We start from the raw sequence: 23,514 nt of genomic DNA, 5'->3' as shown, positions 1-23,514 counted from the left end.
TAATGAAAGCAACGGAGTAAATACTAATATCCGGGGTTCATAGCTTGATAATGGCCAAAACAAATCATGCTATAACTCACTGTAGAGTATACTCAGCCTCTATTATTAAAGTGTGCCAAGTATTCCCAGGAGGCAGAAAGGAGGAGCTGAACGTAATCATACTGACCGAGTGTCAACTCGACATCTTGAATCGTAGTGCCGGGATGACACAGATTTCCCAAGCACAGACAGAAAACATAAAAAAAAAGAACACGGATGGGAAACAGGGAAGGAGCTAGTGATTCGGATTGTATCAAACATTGATTACTGCCACGGCAGTCTTCTGCAGGGAAAGCAAAGACGCAAGAATAGTTATTTCCCTGCGTTCTTTGTTTGAGGTCTCCGTCTAGTGCCCCTGGTTTCTGTCTACGGGCTTGCCTTATCCCGATTCCACTTCCGACAGACGCTTGCAGACGCGTACAGACGCGTACTCCCGCTTGATGACGCGTCCGCGAAGTTATTGCCTTGGGCACATAGACGAGACGTCGGCGGTCTTTTTCTCTGTCATTAACCCGCAATGGGTAACCAGATTGTGTTTGACTCGTACGCCAATCTCTCCACGCTGCACGTTTATTTCTATAGTTATGTAGGGCGAAGACTGGGTGGCCTGGACAATAAAAGCGCGCTGCGAGGCGTATACGTCGCCCTCTCGTGAACGGGGGGCGGTGGAAGTGATCCAAATGCTTCGTCGATGGGGTACCACGTCAGTTTGCGAACGAGCTTAATGGAACGTGTGTATGCGCGGTGACGATGATGATACCGGAGAAGTGCGTGCCCGTGTTTTTTCTCCCTTGTTTGCGTCACTGGGATTCTCGAGAGACGCCCGACAGGCGCAACAACGCACGGACTCGTTGAGCGCCCGCTTTAAGCCCGTCAATTAAGAATTCATATCGCGGTGCATCGATATACGTTGGCTACTTCGGTCGTTATTGTTGTCGATGCCCAAGTAGCTCGCTGTCGCGAGATGTTGTCCAGAGCATTATTAATCGGGCCGCCCCTGCGTTTGATCAACGACCCCCGCGAAGAGCTCAGGCCCATGGCTCCCTGCCAGTCTTGCCCGCTTTCGACGTTAGGTCGCGTAAACACAGAGAGTGTGGCTCGACGGCGAGTCAATAAACATCGTCCTGTTCGCTTCACTCACAAGCCTGTATGATACTTAAATATGCACTAAGATGCTTCCAGGCATCACAGTGCACTTAACGATCACGCTAAGGAATAAACGTGGCCTGCAGAGACTATTAGTTTCGGCTGCGTGTCTTATTTATGCATTAAGCATCCTTTGGTACCACCTCGAGGCTACATTTAGCCATATTGTTCGCAGCCTTTGCGGGCTGCGTGACAGTGCCCACAGAAACAGTTTGTGTGTACGTGCGTGTGTGTGTAGTTTGGTTTTTTTTTAAATCCTTCTCCCTCTCACCTATCGCTTCCCCTTTCCCCTCCCCCAGTACAGGGTAGCCAACCGGAGATAATCTCTGGTTAACCTCCCTGTCTTTCCTTTGCCTTTTTCTCTCTCTCTCTCTTTTTGTTCGCAGCGGCATCGCGTCCGATGTGTGTGCAGCAAACAAGCTCTCAAAGCGATTCGTCGTGCATGCAGGCTGCGCAGTTTATTAGACGCACAGCGTGTGCCCTTTGCTTGCGTCAGCCAACTGCGTCCCATGCCTGATAACTTGATAATCGTCTCATCACTCGACATAATCATCTACCACCTTCGACTGAGCTTTGGTTCATTTTCCAGAACAGGTAAATCGCCGTTCACCTCTCCCGCTTTGGTTTGACTTGTGTCGATTTAGTTGGCGATGTCGGAAATGTTGGCAACTTTCGCCGCCAGCTTTTACGCAGCGTTTTACTGTCTAATAGACACGCAGACCCACGACACAGACGAAGGCACGCGGACACACAAAGAGGCGAAAAAAAATTAAAACGTGCGCACACGCATATTCGCACAGTGACGAGCACTCAAGCGTCAGCACGCCTGGATTGACGAGCAATGCGATTGGCTCAAACAGAGATTTGGTGCAACGCGCACATAAGTGTGCGGGCGAAGAAAACAAGCGGTTCGAGAAAACAGCGCGTGACATTTGTTCTGCGCGTTACGAGACCTCCACAATTCCACTTCTCCGTCTACATAGCGAGAACACTGCCTATAGCCGCATTTGAATTCTGACCCACCTTTCTATCTAGCTGTCCATTCGCTAACGATGCGCTTATCATAGAACACGTACGCAAATTCGTACTTTCACGTCTTTCGAGTTACAGACACATGGCACCAACAGAGAATAAGAGAAATTAACAGTCATAGCTCATTGACACGTAGTAGTCTTAGGGAAAAGGAAACTGAAAGTTCACGAAAACACAACTTGTTGCACGTGGGAGTCGAACCCCCATCCTGCGCATTACGCGTGCGATGCTGCGCTATTCCGCTACGGCGTCGGCTGTCCACCGGTACACTTTCTCGGCTTATTTGTGTATGTCTATGCTAGATCTATCCATGGAAGTGCCAGTCAGCGACAGAACCGGCGCCGGTCCTGTCGTTTGTGTTCTTCTTTTTGAGTCCTGGTCTTCTGCGCCCTGCCTTTACTAATCCATTTCAACCCCGCAGGAATGAAGGAGGTTGTGAGCGCAGATTGTTTCCCTGGGATCGCTCGCTGTTTGAACACGCCTCCCCCCTCCCTTATTCTTCTCGCTCATTGCATAGCGAGGGTCTCCAATGTGTCAGCTTTGATGCCGCGAGGTTTTTAGTACAGGGGTTTATTATAATAAGCAATACGCCCTGCTCCCAAGTCCCCGTGTGTGACGTGATGACTCTGAAGACACGCCGATCATTTTGCTCTCAATTTCTCGTCGCGCGGTCTGTCGTTCAATTAGTAGAACACAAGTATCACGAATGCGCTTAAACGCGCTAACGTGCCGCCGGTGCGAAAATCGCAGCGCTCGCCACTTTCAAACAACTGTGCCTCGCCCGTGTCCATTGAAACAACAACAACAACAACAACAACAACAACAACAACAACAACAACAACAACAACAACAACAACAACAACAACAACAACAACAACAACAACAACAACAACAACAACAACAACAACAACAACAATAATAATAATAATAATAATAATAATAATAATAATAATAATAACGATAAGCTCGCCAACTTTCCTTATATTCATACCAACGCGCACGCACACACACACACACACACACACACACACACACACACACACACACACACACACACACACACACATATATATATATATATATATATATATATATATATATATATATATATATATATATATATATATATATATATATATATATATATATTAATAGCACTGAAGTGGATTGTATCATGCAGAAAAAAAATATTGCACGTATAGGAAAATTAACAAAATACTGATACACTGGATGTATTGACTACACAAATTGACTACACACAGCCACATTGGGCTACGCACACACTCTCTGGCAAGAAAATTTGCATATAAATATACGAATGAATGAATTAATGAGCGCGAGAGCCGCCCTTTAACACAAGCATGCGATTTGGACTACGTTCGTTGAAGAAAACAACAGATGGCTCGGGAGATACCTGAAGCACGCAATATGTCGAACGATTTACTTGCAAGCTAAACACTAACCAACAAGTGCGACACTGTTCGCAAAAAGGCAGTCCGAATATACGAAGCTTACACTTTCGAGAGGCACTAATCTTCAGTTTTTATCGCCGTGCTCCATTTGTGTGTAGGTTTCAGTTTCAGGTTAATATTAATTCATGATGCATGCAATTCGTTAGATACAAATAAGTATACTCAATATGCTGGTGAGCGTCCCAAAGCCAGAGACTGCACCGGGGCTCTTCTGCAGTGTGGACAAAAAGTAATTGGAACACGCTCCGACATACGTCTAAAGAAACAGATTGAGCGGGAGCGAACTGGGCGTATAGGCGCAGGACTCCGGCCGCATGCGTCATTCAATTTATTGCTTCCCCCTCGAGGCTGCTAGAGATCGCTGTGACGCAGTCTGGCCGCAGCTCCCGCGTTGTGAGCACTTTTGGCCGCGCCTGTACTACGGGCGATTCCACGGTACATTACGCGTACGTACCGCCGTTGCTCTGCCTTCTCCGATTGGTTGTTTTCTGTCGCTGCAGGGCAGGCTACGCTCAGTTACTATGCGACTTTCTCGCGCTACGCCTTGGCAGCGCACTTGCTGATTACGCGGCACGGTTGCGAAATGACTCAACGACGAATAACAATCGGCGATGTTCTCCGATTAGTAGGCGTATAACAAACGGTCGCTGTCACGAACATAACTCGTAAGCGGCATTTGATTGGCTTATGTATATCGCAGAGCCCGCTGCCGTCGAGACGAGGTTGTTTGTCTTTGGACACAGCGCGTTTTTGAATAAACATGCGACCGGATACGTTGAGCGGCTGTACTTAATGCCACCTCGGTGACTAATACCATTACTGATTACGCTTTCGATTGTTCGTTTACACTGACAGGGCTTCAATCATCCGTGTGGTACGGTGGCGTTACTAATGCTTTATACACCTATACTACGTTGTCAAGTGGTTGGCATGCGCAGTCGTGCATGTACAAGTTAGGGGCTCCAGGTTGCTAGTGATAAATCAAACGTTGTTCACGTAAGTCTGGTGCGGACCAACATGGCCCCGACTTGCCTAAGAAAAAAAAAAAGATTTATTACAAGCATAAATGTATATTTCTTTTTATTGTTCGAGAGATCGACTAATTACGTTAGTGATACATGCAAACGGGGCCATAACCGAAGATACATGACCGTGATCTGTTGACGACAGCATGTAAGTTTGACGATGCAGTACTGCAGCCGAGGCCTATAAATTGACTCGTACGAGCCAAGCGAAACACATATAGCGCGAACGATAGCGGTATAACTTGACGACGGAGAATATTTCGCGGCATTTTGCACTGCAACATCCGCGGGCGCAGCGCACATCGCACTTCGCAAGCAAGCGGTCGCACGGTGCCAGCTAAACGAGAAAAAAAGAGAAAACATTCAGGGAAGTCTTAGCTCTTCACAATGAGAAGCTAAGAGGAAGACGGTTGGAAGTTGGAGCTAATACATCGCGTTTGTCAGCGCCTATGCCCTAAAGCGACCTGTTTAAGAAACTCCCCACACCTATGTCTCTCTCTCTCTCTCTCTCTCTCTCTCTCTATCTATCTCTCTCTCTCTCTCTCTCTCTCTCTCTCTCTCTCTCTCTATATATATATATATATATATATATATATATATATATATATATATATATATATATATATATATATATATATATATATATATATATATTGTATGGAGCCACCCTGTACACAGACGAGTGTATATGGGCCAGAGACAAACAAACCAGAAAATACAAACCGACGGGCCTATGGCTACCTCATGGGGCTGAGGCGATCCAAATTAGATCTTGCGGCCGCGGGAATTGTGTCTCTCTCGAGCTGACCGGCCAATCTAAGCAGATCCACTGCGCCCACGAGAACCAACATCTCTCGGTGGTCGAGCGCTCTCTAAATGAACGCTGTGTGTTGGCGCAGAGCCTTTTCTTACCCGCCTCCAATCACCGCCTCCTTGCCATCCTCTCGCAACCAGTCGACCTCCTCTGCCTGCAGTCCTTTACAATTTCTCGTCGCTAAAGCGGTGCAGTATTGCTTGCGCTGCGTATGCGGACCATCGGTCCCGCGGCGGCCGCCAGAGCGGTTTCTAATTTCAACGAAAAACATTTCTAACGCCGCATATTCGCGGCCAATTTCAAACGACACGTTCTTCCTAAATGACTCGAAGAGTCCCGCATCGCACGTAACACGGTCATCTTCATTTCCGCGGCAGCAGACGGCAACTTTGGTCGAGGATGTTCGATGAAGGTGCAGAAGTGCTGAAGTGGTTGCTGGAATGCGTGCGAGAAAAGTTATTGCCGGATTTCGGCCGCACGTATTTTGCCACTTTTCAGCGAATGCTTTCACTGCCAGTCCCATGTCATGCTGCACACAACGTTTTCAATGCAATCCGCTAGCCTTTTCCGACAGCAGGCGACAACGCGTCCGGAGTTGTGCTTGTGCTGCGGAGGAACACACTACACTGACGTCACGTTGGCCTTACGTTCTTTCGCTCATACTAGCTATCGGCGTCTGCTATACGGTTCTTTACTGACACTATATATTGAGCCTTGACGAAGCCGTGCAGGGGGAAGGAGGAAATAAAGAGAGAAGGCAGGGATGTTAACCAGAAATGAGTCTGGTTGGCTACCCTACTCTGAGGGACGGGAGAGATGAGATAGAGGGAGGTGAGGGGGAGGAAGGCTGCTGTGAGCTCGCGCACGCACACGGAGGGCCTTAGTGAGTAAAATGTGTTCAAATAGGCCAGTCGCCATCAAGAAAGACAAAAGTGCCTTCACAGCTTTGTGGGCCTACGAGGGATGGAGACGGTCTTCAAGTAGCACCTGCACAGAAAACAGCCGATCGCCCAGTCGTCGCAATGCGATAGATAATGTTTGTCTTTGCGGCTGAAATAGATGACATTGGCACAACTTTCTAAGCAACTGTGTAAGCTGAGGCGGACGACGTCTATGCAAAGATTAAATTAGCATAACTACCTTTAGGGTGCCGCCAAGCGCTGCGCATTCGCAACTGTTCAAAGCGTCCGTACTCATCAAAAATCAATTTCAATGTCCCACAACGTGTACTCGTTCCGTCGTCTGCTCGCTGTTCTCGGCAGCAGACGATCAACAGCACTCGCTCCCCTGAATTTGAGACGCGAATTCTAAGCATCCATAATAATGCACCGTATTAACAATTGAGAGCACATGAAGTGTAGGAGGGAGGCTGAACGACAGATTCGATAGAGTCGCCGCGTGCTTCCTTTCGTCGAACTTCGGTGCACAAAGAAGCTCCCGTGCCGGGAGACTCGCAAGATAAACAAACGGTCGCGAAGAAACAAAGGCGATCCAAGATGGGGGTTGGCGGGTGGGGAGTCTCTAGGTAACAGGAGGTCTGTTTATTCGCAGATAAAAGTGGAAGGGGGGGGGGGGCTGCGGTTGCAGCACGAGAGGAGAGCGGCTCACCGCTGACCGACCGTCGCGTAACAAGCCGGTTGTGGATTGACTCGTTTCAGGCTCGACGCCGCGGGGCACCTATTTTTGGGCGCCGTGGATTCGTTAGCGGAGGCTCACTAGGTCCTAGTTATTGCGGTTTGAGAAGGTAAACCTGAGCCGTTATCGCTTACCTTTTTTTTCTCTTCCTAATTTGTTTGGAGTAATTTCTTACGACAAGGAAGAAAGCGTAGAACAAGAGGAAAGGAAACGCCAACGTAAGCAAACAGGAAGCTGCGGAAGAAAGACGGCAGCAAGGTTAAGCCTGAAGTGGGCTGCGAGGAAATGGTATTGCGCCCTATAGCCAGCGTTATAAACGGCTCTCAAGGACCAGGTTTTATACACAGCCGTCTGAGAGAAACAAGCGAGGCAAACAAAGCCGGCTTAATAAACAAATCGCCTCTGCGGTGCGCGTGTATAAAGCTGAGAATAAACGGCTGTGCATCTCTCGGCTTCTATTTAACTTAAGAATCTTTTTTCTTTCCACCCCTCTGAGCCGACAGGCCCCGTGTCTCGGTGAAACGGTTGTAAATTAGCTCCTTTATTCACGCGCATGCAAAAAAAAAAAAATATCGCTGTTTATTTCACTGCCGTTCGCCAGACGTGCCACTCTTCGACGTCTCCCATTGCCAAGCAGCAGTAGAAGAATCTATTTATATAGAGGCGGATACGTTGAACCGAGTTCTCCACCCTAACCTTCTGCTCTGCACGTATAAAGAAAGCCCGGTTTAGCGTTAAAGGCTTGAAGAAAACCTAGTGATCACTACCAGGTCATCGTGTCAGTGAAAAGGCCTGCGCCGAGTTTTATTGTATGAACACTCGTTTCTCGTCGCACACCGTCTTGGAGACGTCATCCGACAACACACGCACCGGCGATGCGCCCCCCCCCCACCCCCCACCTGCCAAGCGTCTACAGAGAAAGCGTGACGGTCCCCGAGACACGGACAAGCAAACAAGTGGCCAAAGGATGGCGCACAACGCGTCAACAGGAAGGAAGTAAAGGGGCCGTCATTTTCTCGTAACGGCCCTGACAGGAGTCTGCTCGCGCGCCCGAACGCCCGCTCCCAGAGGTGTCAGGAAGCGGTTCCGTTTTGCCACGGAAGCAAAAGCAATACGCGGTGTGCTTTGCATGCCGTGAAAGACCGTTAACCGTCGTACAAGCGCGGCTGTGCAGAAGTGTGTGTGTGTGAGGGGGGGAGGTGGGGGGAGGGGGAGGACGATGTCGGTTGCCGCGAAGCAGACGCAGGAACATCCATCTCATCGCCGCTGCACCCACGCGCCGCGCGCCCACTTGACAAATTACGCGAGGCGATGGCGGACGCAACACAGCGCGCCCGTGAGAAATGGCACGTCCCGTCTCGGCGCGTGCGGGGAAATGAATTCAAGGAGCGATTCCTGGGCCCGCGTTCCGAACTTCAGACGCCGCTGACGCCGCCGCCTGCAAACTGTAGAGACAGGCAGGTATAGTGAGCGGAGGGGAGTCAAGGCGCTACCGTTGCACGATCAAAAATAAGAGTTGGAAATACATAGCTGAAGAAACGCTTGAAGGCCGCGCGTTTTCATTTCTCCTTTCCGAGTTTGTTCGTGCGTATCTTTCCTGACGCTGTCCCTTTGGATGCCTGCGTATACTGCCGAGAACCGCGTGAAATAACTGCCCGAAGGAACGCGAAATATGCAGCAAGCTCTGATGACGGCTTATGTGTATTGCATAGGAAATGAGAATCGATTAAAGCTTCTAATCGAATTATCGAACGGAGCCTGATCGATGAATTGCGCTTATTCTCCCCGCAAGGCCGAGAAAGGGCATGGAGAAATGATTCAGCGTTATAGCAAACCTGTTTTTACGCGGCATAAGTGTAGCTGCCGAGGCTAATCGGGCACAAGAGCGGCTACCACGGAAACTTTTTACCGTTTCGGGGACAACATCAGCAGCGATCACCGATACCGGTGAGCGGCGCGACGGCTCCGAGTGCTGTTGTTCAAGTGCCACCGTGGCGGAGGGGTAAGGCAGCAACGGCGACGTGCAAGCGTAGCAAGGGCAACCGGCGAGTCTGTGAGCCAGCCTGGAGCCATCGGGCGTCTCCTACATTCGGCTTCTAACACTCGTCCTGGAAGCGACGAGGAAAGCTGAGAGCATGTCGGACGAAGCAAACTGTGCGAAAAAGGTGAGAGTGGAAGATCAGATCGACCACAGGAATGAGAAAACGTCGACCTACTTCCTTAGCGAAGAAGAGATTGAATGTGATTTGACTGCGGCTCTTGTGACAGGCCTTACTGAAGATTACCGAGAATGTCAAAAGATGAATGACCGTATATGGGTCGGCTGCTGGAGCACCTAGGAACAAAACGCTGGCAGAAATTCTGCACTTCACCTACTCCCTTGCACCTGAGTCGAAATTATGGAATGTTCTGTGCACATCGTGCGGCGAGGTTACCACACTTAATCACATGTTATGGGAGTGTCAGCACTTAACAAACAAGTCCGGCAGTGCCGACCCCTCCGTCTCTTCCACCGCCAGCCTCCGCTCGCGCTGGAAGACCGCACTGCTCAGCTCGAAACTGACAGCACAACTCTGGGCCGTCCAGCGAGCCGAGGAAGCCACTTCGAGACAAGGTCTCGGAACCGCGTCCGCGGCGTGTGCCCAGACCCACTAAGAAGACGCCGGACTCGAGTCATTGATTTGAAAATAAAGTTTACGTTCTTCTTCTTCTTCTGCGCTCTTTGAACGGGCCAGTAATGCACCAACAACCATTCAGAGCTCTAGCCTTAGTCCAGAAAGTACCGTAAACGACCGTCACAGACGAGTTCTGTCAGCTTATTACACGCCCAAGTGCAGCAGTAAACACACCTGAATACAGTAACTCTGTAGAAGAAATCAAAGCATCGATCAATATCAATGACCATCATCGTGACCTAGATCAACTGTTTCATTAGAAGAAATAAAGAACGCACTTGTATCGTGCCGCCAGAGGACAGCGGCTGGACCTGACGGGGCCACATATGCTGCACTGAAAAACGTGGGTCCTGTGGCCACAGAACTTTGTTAAAATTACTGAACGATGCGTAGATATCGGAATGTCTTCCTCCTTCCTCGAAAATTGCACGAGTGGTTCCCGTACTAAATCCGAGTAAAACTCCTTCATCGCTAGAATTTTTCCTCCCTGTCAGTCTGACAAGTTGTCTATGTTAACTTATGATGGTATGGCTTCAGTGGTGGACAGAATGCACCAACGCACTACTCGAAAATATGGCGGGTTTCCACAGGCGCCGGTGTACGACGGATGCTATTTTAGACCTTGTTACATACGTAGATCATGATAAAAGCTGTGGAAGAATTACCATTGTGGTGTTTCTAGATATATAAAGCGTGCATTTGACGCAGGCAGCCACACTCACGTACGACATGGGTTAATTCAGTTGGGCATAGTTGTCCGAACACTGACATGGATTGCGGATTTATTAAGAGACCGGAAAATCTTTACTGATACACCTAGCGGCAAAAGCACAGAGCACAAAGTGAATCAAGGCGTTCCGCAGGGTAGTGTACTTAGTCTATTTATATTTAACTGTGTCATGTCTGAATTACTTCATATCCTGCTTGCTACCTTGAATTATTCACTATATGCAGATGACTTGTGCATATGGGCGTCTGACTCGAGTACTCAAGCCATTCAGCAAAAGCTACAAGCTGGCATAACACTAATTAATGACTGTTTGAAAAGCAGATGCATGATTATTTCACATGAGAAAACTGCTGTACTTCCTTTTACAAGTAAATGCCTCAAGAGATTACAGCTCGTACTAGACTCTCAGCGTCTGCAAACTCTGAGACAACACAAGTTCTTGGGTGTTATTATAGACAGACGGCTATTAGCTAGAGGAGAAAGTAAACTGCCTAATCAATATTCTCCGTCGATTTGCTGGAGTGAGATGGGGTAGTTCAACCTCTTCCTTATTACGCATTCCCTCGGCAATCAATATACAAATAATAGCATACTCTGCTCCTGTGGTACATGGAATATCCTGTAATTTAGAGGAAACAATTCAAAGATTGCTGGCCAGAAGCCTTCGCATATGTCTTGGTGTTCCGCGTGCATCTGGCAGTGCATGGTTTGGTAATTGCTGAGTCCCGCCAACCAACTTTTCATGCAGTAAGATTTACGAAAACTTGTCAGTTTTTTCGTTTGGCTACACAACACGCTAATCATCCACTATGCTAACGCCTTCAGGATAGAACCGCTGCACGCATGTATGAAGAAATACGGCAGTGCGATTAAAGTGCCAACACCTCCGTGTGAACATCTTGGTTTTGTTAACATTTATGCTTTGTGAATTAATGTGTTGCGTGTGAACATTTAGGTTTTGTGAATATTTGTGCTATGTGAACTCTTCTGTTGCATGAACATTTATTTATATTGAGATACTGAGACTTAGTGCTTGAATCTTAGTTCTTGTGTTTATTAATCCAGCTTGGTGATTGTTGACAGCTTTCTGATGATAACTATCATGTAAGAGAAGAGTAACCGGCGCCACACATAGGCACCAACCTCTCCTTAAATACATTTAATAAAGAAAAAGAAGTGTGTGTGTGTGTGTGACAGAGAGAGAGAGAGAGAGAGAGAGTGAAAGAGAGAGAGAGAGGCTTACAGAAAGGCAAGGAGGTCTGTCCCAGCTATAACTTGCTTTGGCCTGTTACTCTGCATTGCGAAAGAAATGCAATAGTGATGATGATGAAGTAAGGAAAGTGTGTATATGCCGAAGTGGACTCCGTTGCGGCATCTCCAAAGCCTTATGTCTAGTCCAATGGTTTGTAAAAAAAAAAATAGCTGTCCTTAGGATTCTGACTACGCTGTTTTCAGGCCAAATACCCAAAACAAGGTCATCAGGTAGCGATCTGATATCGACGTGTGCGGTCGAAGAGACCATTCTGCCTTTCTCGCGCGTGTCTGTACTGCCAGCTCGTCTCCACTCACGGCCTGATTTTTTTTCTCTCTTTGGTTTTGTACAGGGCAGCCGCTAGTTCAGTTCCATTGAAATGAAGACAAAACGAGGAGACGTACTCGTTTTACACTGATGACGACTGCTCGCTGCGACTCGAGATCATTCAATTAATAAAATACTAATAAAAGGTAAACAATGGCGCGAGTTGAGCTGGAGGTAGCGGTGACCTTTGATGCTAGGCAAAATTGCGTAAGCAGGCTTTCCCAGAAAGATAACTAATCCTACTCAAGCTGGCGGAGATTGCACTGGTAGCACCGTTGAAGCCGAAAAAAGAATGAGCTATTCCACTCTGTGGAGGTGGATGAACAGCGAAGCTGCTTAGCACACGGCACAGAGGTGACACAGAATTTTTAACAAAGGTACGAACTCGTTTATCGTGATCTTTACCTACATTAGCGTCGGTGACTGGACCGCCGCCCCGAGGAGCCGGAGGAAACTAGACATGTGTGACGTTTCGAAGGAACCGCCACCACGGGAGAGCGGAAGGAAAGGAACGTAGATACGCAAGCGCTTGGAACGCCGACAAAGAGAGGCGGTGCCAACGTAGGCATGGCGGACGCGGGTCTAAGAGTAGTGTTTGTTCTTATCAGCTTAATATATAATACGGGTTCTATTTGGATCCAAGTTATTAAGCTTATTTTTGCATGTTGGAGGAATGCTTGAATCCTGCTTCACCTGGGCCGGGAGTCGGCTCGCTATTGCACTTTCTTCGGCATCGACCCACGGTTTTCGCACACGCAGAACAAAAATGCACGGAACCCTAGCCATGAACAGCTTCGCTGTAAAAACGTCGTTCGGAAGCTTGGGATGGTGCTAGGAAGCGAGGGTGGTAGGGACAGTGGCAACAGACATACTGACGACGTATTTACAATTCTGGCTTATGAGGGAGGCTGATCAAGTAAGTCGTCGGCTTATATCACTGCATATTCCATCATCGCTTTTCATCATTCTCTATATGTATACTTGCCCATGTGTTCACCTTTCACTTCATCACAATGTGGCGTAACAGTCCAAAGGCACGCTCCCATAGCCAACACGGGCGCTTTTTCTCTCAATAATAGTTATCATTGTCTATCCTGAGGCCCGCCATCTTGTTTAGCTCCCAAGAGGGATGCGGAGAAGCACACATGGGGGATATTGTCTTGTCGTTTATAGTTGCATGCGTGATGAGCCCTTTTGAGGCGACCACGATATCGATATGTTGGCGACCGTAACGGGCATAGCCAGTGTCGTTTCGAAACATCCTCGATTTCGTTACTTGTGCTACAGACCTCAGAACAATCGGTTGTTTCACCCAGCGAATCAACGTTTCGGCTCACCACATAATGCGCAACGCAATTTGCTCGTTCCGATGTATTTCAACTTTTCCTGATCAGCGTCATCCCGATTGAACAGATTGGCGTCACAAAGCTATCGCAATCCTTTCGTGAGGGTTACTTCATACGAATTTACTAAGCGATAAACGTAATACTGCTAATTCATAAGCACGTCTTTTACGTAACATTACTTTGTCATTGCCATGGCGCCCCATCACATTTTTATCGGAAACATGCTTGAATGTGTCCGTATTTCGCAAGAAAATAATGCCTATCCGAACATACACCAAGAGCTTCATTTCAGCAGCGTAGGTACTGAACTAGACAAAAAGAAAACACATTCACACACAAAAAAAAGCAGTCATGAAATGGCTGAGGCTACGACAAATAGGCGGGTAAACAAGCGAGATATCAGCGGTGTTACTTGAGAGGCTAAAAACTGACGAACGAGCCCGTCGGACGGCGGAAACGTCGGAAGTCGTCGCTCACAGGATCGACAGTGCGGCTTGAAACACTGAGCGAAATTTGAACGAATGAAAAAGAAAGAGAGCGAAAGTGCGAAGAGAAAAGACCGAGAGATTGAACGAGTACACAAACGACTTTTTTTTTCGACTCGTAGTTGCCTTTTTTGTTTGTTTGCGCTAAATAAATGTCAGTCGAAAGTCTTAATCGAAAGCCTTAAAAATAAAAGCGACGTTTCCGCATTAGCATCGAAACAATCAGCCTTACATCAGCTACTTGACAAGTACCAGGAGTCTGTTCACGCGTTCACGGACGGTTCTGTAGTCGAAGAGCGACTGCACAGCTTTTGTTATAGCAACCTCACAGGTGGAGTACGCTTGTCGGCTAGGACGCACGCCATCACAACAATAGCGGAATTAGTGGTGATTCCCCGCGCAACATATTTTATCAAAACATATGAGACACCAAATAAGAAGGAAATTTGTGCGGACTCTTTATCGGCTTTAGCATGTCTTGAAGATATGGATGGCAACCCGCCACACGCACCAATAACGTACGCGGCACCGAACGGTTTAACTCCGGCTACTGATATAATACATGAAGTGATATCACAGCGATATTACAAGTGATATTAACCATCGATGCCAACATTCAAGGAATATCTTGAGACACAATGACAGTAATATTAACTCTGATACTGCCACGGTAATGCTAAAGAGTGGTCATTTATTTCTTGACTTTTCTCGTTGTTAAAACGTAGCCGCTCACGTACCCCAGATCTGAGTCGGAGACTGTGACGTCAAGACCACGACAGCGTGACCTTCGTTTGTAACCTAACGGGGTTACAAACATAGCGCACGTGGTCGTTTCGAACGGCGCGTACGGCTAATGAGGGCATGGCAATCTCGCGGGAATTTTTCTTTCTTTTCCTTTTTTTTTTTACGGTTTTAAGGAAGTAGGTGCGCTTACAGAGAACGTTCTCCGCCGAGACAAGCGAGAGTGACAAACGAGAAGAGCTCGTGCGACGGCGGCGGCCAAGTCCGCCACCATTAGTCTGGCGGCTAATTTCATTATCCAATTATCACGCGCCGCACTGCCACGTTCTTGTTTATTTTTTTCTTGCGCTCGCGTCGACTGCGTCCCCTTGCTGCATCGCGGGGTGGGGGGAGGGGGTGGAAGGGGCCTTTATCCCGCCGAAGTGTAAACATTCTCGCCATGCAGCACGCAGCCTTGGGGACTCGGTCAGAGGCGGTCCACGTGATGCCGCAATTCAGAGCCGACGAGTGACCGCACGCATCCACGACTCGTCCCTGTTCCCGCCCTATACGCGCTCCGGATCACCAACACCGTGCAGCGCCACGGAGGCTGTATAGGGATCGCGTTGGCCCATCAGTAACGCGAGACGGCTGCGTGTTCCAGAGAATGGAAGAGGGCTCGGTCATTGTGCGTTATACCGAACCGCACCGCAAAGCTTCTATTCAGTCGGCGTGTATACGTGCCGCCGGTGGTCGATTAGAGCCGGCCAATCTAAGAGAGTTACTGCTGCCGAATTGCCAAGTGAGTTTTTACCGTATTTTGCTGGCATCCTTTTTTCTCTTACGAATGGTTTTAGCCTGAGAACATTTTTTGGGAATATGGGCCCTGGTTCCCTTTTCTGGTTGGCTGACGTGATTCGTAGCTTTCGTTGCACTGCACGGGCCCGGTGAGATGGAGTAACGAGGGCGCGCGTGCGTGCGTTTGTGCACGTGTGTTTGTGCGCGTGTGTTTGTGCGCGCGCGTGTGCGTGCGTGTATATTTGCGCGCGTTCCGGTGAGGGCGTCCATCAGTGCGCTTGTGCATGCATGTGTGCGTGCGTGCGTGCATGCTTGCGTACACAGATCCGGGCAAGGCTCGGATCCGCTTAATTTTCAGACCACGCGACGCGACGCTACTACGCGTCGACGCGAGAGCACGCAAACAGAGAGGGTGGGTCGCAGCAGAGAGACTTGCGCAGAGATAAAAAAAAATAATAAACTAATAAAGGGGTGTGGTGAGGATCGAGGCCCTACGTGTGGTTGCCACGGAAACCACGAATACAGTGCGCCACTGGGCGCGCTCGGGTGTAGCGCTTTGCGCGTGAGCGTATACGTACTGCGCAGTTCGACACACCCGCGTCGTGCGATGGGGAAACGTTACGGGACACGTGCCCCGCTCGTTGTGACAGCAGAAGGCCGTCCGTCCGTCCGTCCACAGTGGGTTCGATTCTGTCGACAGCCGCGTCCAATGTGGACGGGCACAGGTGTTGTGACGTGAAAAGGAACCTGCGCGTTGGCGATGGAGAGAGAATTGACGTTCTCGCGAGTGCAGGTCCGTGTTTCCTGGCCTCATTTGCCGACACATTTTTCCCTGACTTGTTGGCGTGCGTTCGAGAGATTTCCCGAGTTGTCGACAACTCTGAAGGCGCAGTAGAACCGGACGCCCGTGTTTGATTATAATATTCTTATTATGTAAAAAATACAATGTAGCCGTAGAACACAAAGCAATGGAGTGGCTGAATTACTCTTTACATCTACCTCTCCGCAGAAATCCACGTATAACGAAACAGAGCAGAACAGGACAACATTGATTTGTCATGGATGCCTTCGTACTTAGTAAAAATGTACAGTAGCTGTAGTTTATCAAAAAATGGGTAAAAACAATATGCTCACTTATTGTTCTTCAGTAAATGCGACCTATTGGTTTCGTACGTCATATTTACGCCGCAATTTTGCAATGTGATTAGACCACGGAGTTCTTGGATGTTAAGTGTTGCGTTTTATAGGTATTTGTGGTTTATCTCTTATTCGTTCTACCGGAAATTACGCTTCTTACGCTTCTTTGGCTTTTATTAGCGGATCTTTACTGCAGTACTAATTTTTTCGAAGCTGCTCACTTGATGAAAGCCAGCAGACAAGAGGTGTGGAAAGAAACAAAGTGTCACAGACCGGCGCCAACCATGTTGTATATATATTTCTTTAGAGTGTGTTTTTCGGGCATCCCGTTCCGAGTCTACGGGAAGAGGCCGCGAGAGAGGGCGGAGAGGACTGCCCAGGGTCGAGGGGCATCTGGAGACGGTCGCCTTTGTGAGCCGCGCAAGCGGCTGTTCTTCGGCGGCCGCTTCGCTGTCCCCTTCGACGGAGTCGGGGCTTGGCCGCGGTGTAAGATTACAAGAGTGTAGCAGGCAGAGCGCACGGTGAGGAAAGTTGTGCGCCCTGTGTCTACTGTTCGGTTGCTTCCGCTGGTCGGGATCGCGGAGACGGCCGGGCCATAAATCGACTGGGCGCATGCTGTCTTCGGTGGCGCCGAGAGAAAAAACGCCTGTAAATAACTGCTGGGCACAGCACTTCTTTGCACCAGCGCCTTCCCGCCGCCAGCTCGTTAGCAGTTCGGTGGGAAGGAGTACAGTCGGTTGGAAGCAGGCAGTGAAGAAGGTTGTGTGAGTCCTTGCGGCGTGCGGGGCCGAATTCCTGACGGCGAGGCGCGCGTTTCATCGCACCGGGCCCGCCGCCTTCGAGCCATCGCCGCAACGATTGCCACACGAGCCGTCCCCGTTCTTCGCTGAGCTCCGATATGGTCTGTCCGCCGGCTTGTCCTCTTCTTCTTCTCTGTTAACTCTCAATGACTCGCGTGCCTCTAAAGTCCTTTGTTTACTGTTGTTGTAACCCTGCCTGATTGTGTGTTCTGGTCGTGTTTGCAATTTTGTGTGCTTCTCGCCAATTCTGTTCGTACCTACTTTGAGTTCTTTGTTACCTTATTGTCCGTGATCAGTTTTGTGTACTATTAAATGCTTGTTATCCCCCTTAAACGAGTTGCTTCGTGATTGCCGACGCACCGATACACGGGCGTCTTGCTCGGGCTGACCAACCCTGAATAAATAAATGTTGTCCAAAGGCCCTTCGCTTGTAGGCCGGGGCGAAGCGTAAAGCGGACCCCTGTGCTCCGTCGGCTTGCGCCTGGCAGCCGGATAGGCGAGCGAAGTGTAAAAAGGTTTTTGTGACAATAATTGGCGTCCACGACAGGACTTGGTCAGCCGCGTGTCGGTGCTGAGGATACGAAGGAATTCGTTTGAGGGGTCGTGCTAGTGGCAAGAAGTCCACTGTTTCGTTGAGCACGATGGCAGAGGCAGAGTTTGATAAACTCGTTGATCAGGGACGGAGCTTCGGCTTCGAAGGTAAAGAATTGTTTTCTTGGATAGAGCAAGAGAGAGCTAGACGTCGAGAAGAGCGCAATGCAGAACGCACTTGGCGGAGGGAAGAAGCTGAACGCGAAAAGACTATGAGAGAGGAAGAGTCCACCTTAAGAATGGCTCTGCTTGAAAAAGAAAAGGAGGTGCTGTTGCTGAGGCAGCAACTCGGCAGTTCCTCGGAAACGGACTCTAGGTCTGGGTCGGAAGAGAGGGGGGCTATGCCGAGAAACAAAGTGAACCCGCACAAAGTTATGCCTGTGTTCAATGAGCAACGTGATGACCTCGATGCGTATTTGATGCGTTTTGAGCGTGTGGCTCGAGGTCAAGGTTGGCCACGAGACCAGTGGTCCACTGCATTGAGCCTGTGTTTGAGCGGTGAGGCACTGAGCGTTTTCAGTAGGATGTCCGCGCGAGATTGCACGGATTATGATAAGTTAAAGCAAGCATTGATGCTACGTTTTAGAATGACCGAGGAAGGGTTTAGAGAAAAGTATAAGGGTGCATCCCCTATGAACGGGGAAACGTGCTCCCAGTTTGTTACTCGGCTCACGAATTTCCTTGAGCGGTGGGTCGAGCTGTCCAACACCAAGAAGGAATACAATGATCTGTTCGAGCTGATGGTGAAGGACCAGTTTCTTTCAAGCTGCGCGGCACCACTGGAACTCTTCCTAAAAGAGAAAAAAGATGCTACTCTTCACGAAATGATAGAAAGAGCGGAGCATTACGTAGACGCGCATGGATGGCCGAATTTCGCAAGACGTCCAGCTGCGAGGAAAGAGCCGTCAGCTACAACAGATGCGGAACAAAGAGCTGAAAGGAAAGACAGAAGCCAGTCAGCTGTGAAGGCGAGGGATCAGGAAGTGCAGAAATGCTTCCTTTGCTCTCGTACCGGCCATCGAGCCGAAAACTGTCGCGTGGGCAACGCGGAGGGCAACAACCAACCTCTGAAATGTTTCAAGTGTGGCAAAAGCGGCCACACTAGTTGGAAGTGTTGGCAGAAGGATCCAAACAAGCCAAAAGGCGCGGCAGAAGAATCAGCGTCGTTGTGCATTGAGAACGGTTACATTGAGCTGAAAAATGGGGAAAAGGTCCCCGTCGTTGGCGCGGGCCTCACAGATGAGCCCGTAAATGTCAATGAGAAACTTCCAGTAGTCACCGGGGTGGTTGGTAACCAAAGGGTTCAGGTGCTTAGAGACACAGGGTGCAACACAGTGATAGTAAGGAGGGGTCTGGTCAAGGATGGTGATCTCATAGGATCCAACTCTCCCGTGTACCTCCTCGATCGGTCGGTTCTCCTGCTTCCAGAGGCTTGGATCAGCGTGAACACACCTTATTTCAAGGGCCGCCTTCGGGCGAAGTGTATGAAGGATCCCCTTTATGACCTGGTACTCGGCAACGTTGAAGGAGTTAGAAATGCCGCCGATCCGGATCTCGACTGGAGATTGGAGACGATGGCCGCGACTGTGCCCTCCTCGAAAGAAGTACAACCCACAAGGGGTATTAGCGCTGAGCAGGGGTGCGACACTGCTGGAAAAGAGCGCTCGGCTGTCGCAGACCCGTATGGTGACCAGGCAAACGCCGTAGTGACGAGATCGCAAGCCCGTGCGAGAAGATCGTTAAGAGGTCTTCGGGTGTCGGAGAATTCAGATAACGTAAGCCGGCAAGACCTAATCAAGGCGCAGACTATAGGAGTCGGATAGACTAATTCGCGGAGGCGTGTTGTTATCACTGTCTAATGATGTTTGTTTTTCTCAACGTCAGGGCTTCTATGTATCCATGCCACTGACGATCTCATGCAGTGTTCTGTATTTTGTTTGTCCATGTGTTCTGTATGGAGGCATTAGGTTTAGCTTTGTGTAGCTATGATATAATACGATGTGGTTGCTGTCTTTGTGCCGTGCGACATCATGTGCTATCTTAGTATGGACAATACTGTGGACTTCGCGAGTGCAGTGGGTGCGCGTCAGCAGACAGTGCCAGAGAACTGACAGTGCCCATGAGACTGGGTCCAGATCCTCATGCCATTGGGATTGGACTATCTTTTTTTTTTTTGGACAATGCAACTGTGAAGTGTGCATATCCACCTGTGCGTCCGTAGATTCTACACTAGTTTTGAGAGTACATTCTTGCTTTGACGTTCGACGCTCACAGGTTTCCTGTTGTTATTGTGTGTGATTTGTCGCTGGCCTGTGGCTAGTAAAATATTACGCTGTAATATTCTTGAGCGGGGAGCAGTGTCACAGACCGGCGCCAACCATGTTGTATATATATTTCTTTAGAGTGTGTTTTTCGGGCATCCCGTTCCGAGTCTACGGGAAGAGGCCGCGAGAGAGGGCGGAGAGGACTGCCCAGGGTCGAGGGGCATCTGGAGACGGTCGCCTTTGTGAGCCGCGCAAGCGGCTGTTCTTCGGCGGCCGCTTCGCTGTCCCCTTCGACGGAGTCGGGGCTTGGCCGCGGTGTAAGATTACAAGAGTGTAGCAGGCAGAGCGCACGGTGAGGAAAGTTGTGCGCCCTGTGTCTACTGTTCGGTTGCTTCCGCTGGTCGGGATCGCGGAGACGGCCGGGCCATAAATCGACTGGGCGCATGCTGTCTTCGGTGGCGCCGAGAGAAAAAACGCCTGTAAATAACTGCTGGGCACAGCACTTCTTTGCACCAGCGCCTTCCCGCCGCCAGCTCGTTAGCAGTTCGGTGGGAAGGAGTACAGTCGGTTGGAAGCAGGCAGTGAAGAAGGTTGTGTGAGTCCTTGCGGCGTGCGGGGCCGAATTCCTGACGGCGAGGCGCGCGTTTCATCGCACCGGGCCCGCCGCCTTCGAGCCATCGCCGCAACGATTGCCACACGAGCCGTCCCCGTTCTTCGCTGAGCTCCGATATGGTCTGTCCGCCGGCTTGTCCTCTTCTTCTTCTCTGTTAACTCTCAATGACTCGCGTGCCTCTAAAGTCCTTTGTTTACTGTTGTTGTAACCCTGCCTGATTGTGTGTTCTGGTCGTGTTTGCAATTTTGTGTGCTTCTCGCCAATTCTGTTCGTACCTACTTTGAGTTCTTTGTTACCTTATTGTCCGTGATCAGTTTTGTGTACTATTAAATGCTTGTTATCCCCCTTAAACGAGTTGCTTCGTGATTGCCGACGCACCGATACACGGGCGTCTTGCTCGGGCTGACCAACCCTGAATAAATAAATGTTGTCCAAAGGCCCTTCGCTTGTAGGCCGGGGCGAAGCGTAAAGCGGACCCCTGTGCTCCGTCGGCTTGCGCCTGGCAGCCGGATAGGCGAGCGAAGTGTAAAAAGGTTTTTGTGACACAAAGACAGTTAGTATAAGAGCAGGGACAAAACTATATACGTGAACTAAGAGAAGCCTTCTTTTTTCATCAAGAAACAAAAAGGCGCATCAGTTAGCGTGAAATCATTAACCTTACATAATACGGAATATGCTTGCGTTGAGGAATCGCTTTAGCCAGCATGTGCCTCTTGGCAGTGTGTCAAGTGTGATTTTACTTGTGTTTCCGTTGCGTCGGGGTAAATGTTTTTTTTCTTGCTTCTTTATGTGTATATCTCCCGAGTGCAACCTGCCGTGGTTGCTCAGTGGCTATGATGTTGGACTGCTGAGCACGAGGTTGCGGGATCGAATCCCGGCCACGGTGGCCGCATTTCGATGGGGGCGAAATTCGAAAACACCCGTGGTACTTAGATTTAGGTGCACGTTAAGAACCCCAGGTGGTCGAAATCCACTACGGCGTGCCTCATAATCAGAAAGTGGCACGTGAAACCCCATAATTTAATTTATTTTTAATCTCCTGGGTGGATACGAATGAGAGAGAGAGAGAAAGAAAGAGGAAAGGCAGGGAGGTTAACCAGAAGCAAAACTCTGGTTTGCTAACCTTCACGTGGGATAGGGTAAAAGTCGGTTAGCACGAAAGGAGGAGGAGAGACAAGTTCCTGTTGTGTTTCCTTATCTTTGTCTTTCGTCTCAGCACCGAGTTCTGTTTGTTAGAATGAAAGACAGTTGACTAACCAGCTAGCGTCAGATGTGCCCCCTACAGGAGGAGCTTCGCGCGACCACTAAGTTTCTGTACGACTCACCCTTGGTAACAGGCGAGAGACACTACTGACCAGTTGAGCCGTTGCACAATCTTCCCCTTATATTCAACTACTTCGACATAAATCAATAGCTGTACATCATAAAGTTGGCGCAACCGAAGCGAAGTCGTCGAAACAAAGAGGAATCGGTGAGTTGATATTGGCTCACAAGATAAGCGGCAACCACGACGAGTTTACTTTTTACGTATGTTATGGCATGACGCGCACGTCTCGGCCATGACGTCACGAGAGACACCTGTCATGGTGTGTATACAGCTTCGCCGGCAGCAACCAAAAACATATTTGCTCCCGCATTACAGACCTATAATTTCGCAGCGTATATCATACGCATTATTGGAAATCAGTTCTGCGGAATGCCGCAAGGTGGAGGAATTAAGTGTCGTGAAAGGGAATATCATACGCATTAAGGCGGCACGCGCGCGCGAGAGAGGTGCAAATGAGAGAAAAGCAGGGCGGTTTACCAGAGTTAAAGCCTCCGGTTTGCTACCCTGCACTAGGGAAAAGGAAAGGGGAAGCAAATACGGAATGAAGAGCGGGGACAAAAAGAAAGGCGTGAAAAAAGAAGGACGGGATGGGATCGTTATAGCCTTTCTAATAGGCCACTGTCACGTAAAATGGTCAGCAAAGCCTTGACCGACTTTCGGTGAGACGACAGTCCATGTCGGCATTCCAAGACTGTCTGTTCTGAAAGTGGCCTGTCGTCAAGGCGTGCCAACACGGCCGCTAGTGACAGCCGGTGCGCGCTGTATCGAGGACAGTGCCACAGTACGTGTTCTATAGTCTCCTCGTCACCGCAGCGACTGCAAGCCGCGCTCTCGTTCATACCGACTCGGAAGGCGAAAGATCTTGTGAAAGCGACACCAAGCCACAGTCGGCAAAGTACTGCTGCCTCGAGAGAGTCCAGATGGGGGTCGAAGTCAAGGGGACGGGTCTAGTCGGTGTAGACGTGTGTTCTTCAAGCTTGGTGTGTTCCATAAAGACCTTACGGCTTCATTTGAAAGCACACGAATTTTCATTGCTGCGTCTGTTCTTGAGAATGGAATGGAGGCGTGCAAGCCCTCCTCATGTGCAGATCGTGCTGCTGCATTGGCATGCTCATTGCCCATTATGCCACAGTGGCTTGGAATCCACTGTAACGTGATGTCGTGTCCTTGCTCGACGAGGTGGCGAATCAGCAGTCTGATTTCTAGAACTAGTTGTTCTTGGTGTCCGCGGCGTAAGGCAGAAACCAAACAATGAAGAGCAGCTTTGAAATCATTGAACCCGCTCC

General features: G+C 49.3%; 1 protein-coding gene and 1 pseudogene across 4 annotated transcripts in view; both read left to right on the top strand.

The window, feature by feature from the left end:
* Positions 1-23,514, top strand: part of Nckx30C (solute carrier family 24 member Nckx30C) — a 268,006-nt gene that overhangs the window by 52,858 nt on the left and 191,634 nt on the right. The gene's annotated exons all lie outside the window — the stretch shown is intronic.
* Positions 12,715-12,894, top strand: LOC135897885 (U2 spliceosomal RNA; annotated as a pseudogene).

Source organism: Dermacentor albipictus, chromosome 1, assembly GCF_038994185.2.
Source record: "Dermacentor albipictus isolate Rhodes 1998 colony chromosome 1, USDA_Dalb.pri_finalv2, whole genome shotgun sequence".
NCBI classification, from domain to species: domain Eukaryota; kingdom Metazoa; phylum Arthropoda; class Arachnida; order Ixodida; family Ixodidae; genus Dermacentor; species Dermacentor albipictus.
This window is presented reverse-complemented; position numbering and strand designations above follow the sequence as displayed.